This window comes from Lolium rigidum, chromosome 4, assembly GCF_022539505.1.
Source record: "Lolium rigidum isolate FL_2022 chromosome 4, APGP_CSIRO_Lrig_0.1, whole genome shotgun sequence".
NCBI lineage: Eukaryota > Viridiplantae > Streptophyta > Magnoliopsida > Poales > Poaceae > Lolium > Lolium rigidum.
Window position 1 is genome coordinate 206,652,950 of NC_061511.1, and position 6,944 is coordinate 206,659,893.

Here is a 6,944-nt window from a genome sequence, read left to right on the forward strand (position 1 = left end):
TAGTGCACCTATTAGGTGTGTTGGGGACACAAGAGACTTCTTGCTTTGTGGTTGCAGCGTTGCATGAGAGGGATATCTTTGACCTCTTCCTCCCTGAGTTCGATAAACCTTGGGTGATCCACTTAAGGGAAACTTGCTGATGTTCTACAAACCTCTGCTCTTGGAGGCCCAACACTGTCTACAAGAATAGAAGCACCCGTAGACATCAGGTCCCCATGCCACCGGTGCCACGGTAGGGCCGTAAGCGGTGGTAGGAGATTCCCATCATAGGCCCTTCTGCCTCTGACCTCCTTGCTGACCCTACGTACGGAATTAACCCACCTATGTGGGACTCGTTCGGCCACTTCGAAAAGGATACAAGTCACCGAGCGGGGTTCCTCGGTGGCAAAGAGTAGAACTAATGCGCTCCGCTCGCGTAGGTGATGGAGGAGGAGCAGGAAGAAGAAGAGGAGGAGGAGGAGGCCATTGGTGGTGACGAAATCCCAAGAGAGGAGGGGAGGGACGACACCAAGGACTACCTCGCGTACATCGCAAAGATGGCCAAAGTGGAGGGAAAGGTGGACGAGCCGCCCCTCATGCCGGAAGGAGTGGATGAGGCTATCCCTAAAGTCCTCGCAGGACCGGCCTTCGATGCCTCCGCCATAAGCGTCGCCGCGCTATACAGCGACGGTCATTCCTCCGGGCGTCTCGAACAAGGAGGACCTGAGGGCGGCCATGGAGGCCTTGTGCGTGGTGCCGACACCACCGACGTGTACACCGTGGCCTGCGCAAGCCCCAACCTATCATCCACCACCAATGGCGTACCCCACTGCCTTCCTCGGTGCCCTACATGCCGCAGCCACTGGCGGTAGCTACTTCTCCTCCCTCTCCACCGCCGGTCCTCCACCTTCTTAAGCTGTCACCGGACTGGCCATGCCCGGTGCCTACGTTCGTTGACCTGACGCGGGAAGGCAACAACCAGTAGATAGGCCTTGGGATCGGCAAGATTTATTTTTCAATGTTTATTTACCCTTTTTAATAAATATAAATTATGTTTTCATGTGAATGAAAATTGAAAAAATGCATTGGACCTCTGGGGCAGGGCATACCCAATATAAGTATTGCAACACAATCGATTCACAAAGTTCATCGTTGCGATAATTGTGAAAACGTAGTAACCTACTCGACCGTGAGATTATATCTAATCACTATCACTGAAGGCTGCCTTGACTGCGTCAACCATCACACTGTAACTGGGTGATCATAAAGGTGTCTCTCAGGTATTTTGAAGGGGTATGTTAAAGCCTGTCTATCAAGACTAGAATTTGTTCATCCACGTGACGAAAAGATACTCTAGGCCCACTCGTTGAGATTACATCCATGAAGCTGTACAATATATGACTATGTCATGTGGATGGAGTATCACGGGAATGTGTTAAATAGCAATTGTTGGTAACAAAATTGACCTAGATATGATGATACCGACAATCAGATCTCGAACAAGTCTAGTATCGAAGCAACAAAAGGATAGAACGTACTCAACATTTATGGTTCGACGACATATATTCGTGGAATGCGCATGATCAGAGAGGCATCTCAATCATGTCTGCAGTGTTCATGAACCATCGGGTAATACACTTAATGGTTTGATAACACATGAGAGATAGTTTTGGTATCGTTGGAAAGACCGGAGAATAGAGAAGAGAGAACCGGAAAAGTTACATCTGAATCAGAGGGAATTAAATAATATGTATTTATATTTATTGAAATAATTAATATTAAATCCTATTTTTATTTGATTCATTAGGTGCATCTCACCTTAATGGGCCTCTCCCAGAGGGGAGCCCATTAACGGGTCGGCCGCCACCCAAGTGGATAAGGATGGGGGCTAGGGTTAGGGTTGTGGGGCTAGGGCCCACCTTGGCCGCCACCTCCCTCTTGTCCGGCCACCCCCTCCCCCCTATATAAGGAGGGGGCACATGTGAGGAGGGGCCCAAAGGCCATCCAAGAGGAGAGCTCCCCTCCCTCCCCATGCGCCACCCTTCTCTTCCTCGTTTTCTCTCACGCACGCGGCTCCTCAAAGAACTGCGCACGTGGGAGTTAACTCTACCCCAACACGCCATCATATTGCTGGTGTTCCGATCCAAAAGTTTTACTTCCGCACTCTCTGCTAGATCCGAGAACCGGGAGCCGTTTCTGATCACTGTACATATGCGACTCCACGAAGGTGCTGGCAGTTGTGGCGCCAGTCGTCGTGCAAGGATCAACACGACCCTAAGGTCGGCTACGACGTACGACTAAATCATCCACGCTCCCCGCGTAACGTTAAACTCTTTCGGTCAACGAGGACACGTCACCGAAATCTTCCCTTCACAACATTACTCCTAGATAGATATTGGCAATTGGCCTACACTAGTTAATGATTTATTGTTTTCTGCTACGAACCCCTTCACCGCCATCGGCCATCACCACCACCATCACCGTGGCACCACCCTCCTCCCTTGCCGCCTCCCTAGCCTACGCCATCGACGGACCACCACGGATATCTACTTCCTCCTCTTCTTCTCACAGTGTTATTGGAGTTCTACCCCTTCTACATCTGATCTAGTCAGACTAGCAAAAGCGCTACCGAATTATTACCGACACGTTACCGCTTCGATTGTGTGCTTGATCACACTTTGACGCGTGTTGCTGATCATGTACGTGTGGATACCGTGAAGGTGTTGCATGTGCGACACTTGTTCGTGGGAGCGGATAGAGGGATAATAGATCTCGACTAGACGAGTCTAGTTGCGGGATCAACTCGTGACTTCATCAATTTCCGCTAGATCGATCTACGAGGGTATAATTCGTTACCTCCTCACTAACATATGATTTTAGTTATGCCGAGGAAAATTTTATTTTCTATACTGTCTCCAACAATCTTAACTACAAAGTGGGCGGGACGGTGGCAACTCTCTCGCTCTTCATCGCTAACTGTGAGACACTGTTTGAGATCCTGATGTGCACGTGGATTCATGGATACTACTTAGATGTTTTTATTTTCACACGTGTACAGAGCAAATCAACCACAGGTTTGTTGGTCACTTTTAATATCTACCCTAATAACAAATATAAACATATATTTACGTACTTCCTTCATTCATGAAAGAATATCTTATATTTATCTAAAACTAAATATATGTAGATACTATTTAGACTAGTCACAGTAGATAGTATATCATATAGCAGTATTATGCACATGATATTAGTGTATGATACTCTACAATGCACAGTATCATGTATGGATTGAGCTTCAGTGACTTCGCCGGCCCACAAAGTTACTGATTTTGTGTCACTTACAAGTGGAGTCAAGTGGAGTCAGGTGGAACCCTTCATTATGTGGGCCCTACGTGACCCCACTTGTAAGTGACTCAAAGTCAGTGACTTTGTGGGCTGACAAAGTCACTGAAGCTCAATCCATCATGTATACCTATAATACTACTATGGTCTCTCTCATCATTAATTGTAGTGACACATCAACTTTTTGCATGCATAGAGAATGCATGATACTACTACATATGCTTCTTTTTTTTTTTGGAAATGAGAACCACGCTCTAGCCTCTGCATCAATAGATGCACACAGACATTTTCTTGTTGCAATATATTATTCAATTATTACAATCATGGATCTGATAAAGTTGAGACAAATAGCAACCAAAGAAAAATAACGATCATCGGACCGCTAAATATTTGCAATCCTATTAATACGCCTCCACCCAGTCGCAATCCTGGAAGAAGAAGTCCTGAGCAACCATCAGCAGACGGCTGCATCCAGAAAACATATCCCCCGCTGATCCTCCGGAAGAAGAAAAGCCCAGAGCTGAATCCAATACACAGCTTGGCGAACAACCTACAAGAAATTAGTTCCCTTTTATTTGTTAAAACAATATCATTTCTGTTTTTCCAAATAGCCTAACACAAAGCTCAAACGCCAATATGTATCCTAGCTTTACAAATTTTAGGCACTCCATTCAACCAATTACCAAACATATTAGAAATATTGGAAGGAGGTGGAATGTTGTATGTCAAATAAACCATTCGCCACATAATTTTTGCAAAAGACAAGCAAGGAACAAATGTTCGATAGTCTCATTAGAATCACAAAAGCAACACTTTTCACACCCATTCCTATTTGGTTTTGCCAAGTTATATTTAGTTAGCATTGCTTTGTTATTAAGAAACCACGTGAAAATTATAATTTTCAATGTAATTTTAAGTTTCCATAAGTATTTACGAATAAATCTTATATGACCATTCATCAAATCAAGATAGTAAGATTAGCTGTAAAAACTCCAGACTCCGCCAACTTCCATACAAACATATCAGCCTCATTAGAGAGATTGACTGACATCAATGCTGACATAAATACAACCATTCATTCCATTTATGATCATTGAAACCTCTCCTAAAACTACTACATATGATAACTCTATTGTGGGTATAGATATCTAAATCCAAGACATTATTTCATACAGGGTGAGAGTAGATGAAATCAATAATTGTTAATCAACACTCAATGCGCTCTATAGACTATGCCACCCTGTTCTTCTCATCTACATGATCTAGATGAGGTGTCACCCTCTACACTAAATGCAAGATATAGTGTACAAAACGTCTACGAGTAACACATACTCATGCTAGCCATAGTGGTAAGTATCATGTAGTAGTATCATGCATATGATACTTCTATATGATACTATCTCTATAGTGGGTAGTATCATTGAGAAGTATCATGGTCAAAGCTATATTTATTATTTTTTAGAATCTCAATGCAAATTTATGTACTTTCTCTGATTCATATTACTTGACACTCGTATGGATGTACCTACAACTAAAATATGTCTAAATACATCAATATAGAGGCAACTAATATGAATTGGAGCGAGTACAAGATTTATTTGACATTAACTTTTCTCGTGATATGATACGATATCCACACCTATATTACTCTAATCTCTTCTCTCCTCTTAATTAGCTGCCATATTAACATTGATGTGGGATCGATATACATGATACTAGCGAAGATACGCACTATTCGAGCCTGCCACATTTCCTGCATGCCCTGCTGCCACACGTGGGGCTGATGATTGGTGGTCGACTGCCGCCAACCTGTTCTTCAAGTGGGTAATAAAAGGTGGATGTGCAGGCCGGTACCACACCCACAGGAGCGAGAGAACGGACACGAAACAAGTGTGGAGTTTTCATTTGTGTTCTTACGATTTTCAGATTGCAAACTTTGATCTTACGAGAGTTTCTCACGATTTTCAGATTGCAAACTTTGATCTCACGAGAGTTGCGAATTTCTCACTCTCATTAGCAAATTTGAAAAACATCCATAACCTTCTAGTGCTCCATCCGATCTATACTTGCTGCTGAAGTACATGTATAGACATATTTTTAGTGTGTTTATTCACTGAGAAGTATTATAGATTGGAGGAAGTATTTGAGTTTGTAACTCTAGCTGGAAAAATAGTAGATGTAGCATCTGTGGCAGCATTACATCTCCCCGCAACGGTATGGATGCTTCTTTTCTATTACTTTCTCCGATTCATATTACTTCACACTAGTATGAGGTACCTAAAACTAAAATATACTCCCTCCGTTCTTTTTTAATTGATTCAGATTTAGTACAACTTTATACTAGATTCTAGTTAATTAAAAAGGACCGGAGGGAGTATTTAGAAAGAGTCAACTAATAAGAATCGGAGGGAGTATAATAACTAGGTTGGAAGTGGAAGCAATAAACTGGAATTTGCGAGCACAACTGCGTCGTGAACTTTTTGTCATTGTATTGACAGAAGTATTTACTGCTCTCAAGGTGCATGCTAACTTTTACAAAGAACATCAGTGAATGCTGCGCTGCCAATTACATGAAGCTCTGAACTTGAAACTGTTGCACACACTATCCTCGCAGTGGCAGCAAAATGCATAATCTGGACAAAACTTCAGCTCATAACCTGACAGTGTTGTTTGGACTGTCCTAGGCCATCGCTGCAGGAGCAACGAAGAAGATGAGGGCGATGCGGTGGTGGCCTCTATGGGTGTCGTCTCCGATCTATCTTGTTGCATTGGGCTTGTTTTGCTCAGGCATCACAGCGCAAGTTCTGCTGAAGCTGTGGGAATCAAGAGAAGAAAATATGGCTAGCACTCCTATCATTCTCCAAGTTATTGAGCTTAGTAGGGGATTTTCTGCTTTCAGTTTAATTCATGTAAAAAGAGGGGCGAATTCAGCAGCTCATTTATCTGCTTGACCTGCTTCCTCATCCAGCCCAGCTGCTACACTTTTGGCCTGTGCATTTGGAAGCAAGCAATCTAGCTGTTTAAGCAATATATAAAAAATAGTGTACACTTCAAGTGAAAAGTCATATTTCCACCATCCAAATTTAGACAAATTTGTAACATCCTTTTTTGGGACGGTGGAAGTAGGTAATTTGTAGTGTAAACTAAAAATAACAGAAATACTTTTGTACACCCACGCATGGGTGTGGGTATTTCCGTCACCGTTCATTTATTCCTCGAGATTCGTGCCCACCATAGTATATGAAAAGATTCCTTTCTCTCTCCTCTTTTTATCCGAATCTCAAAGCACAATGGACGGTGATGGAAACACCCACACCCATGCGTGGGTAAATAGGATGTAAATTATAGCACATGGTCACAAATTTTCTAAAAAACACCACATAATTAGTATGTAATATTTGTTGTACCACAAAACCATCACCTTCAGCATATCATTCATGAATCCGACTGTCATGGACCAAATGAACCTTTCTAGATACGGTTTAATGGACAACGATAAAATTGTATTATATAAACAGTGGAAAAAATCTGACGATGTTTCAGGCTATGGGATATTGCACCGTAACTCAGTACACACTATACCATACACGAGAAACTAACTGATTAGATAATGTGAAGTCCAC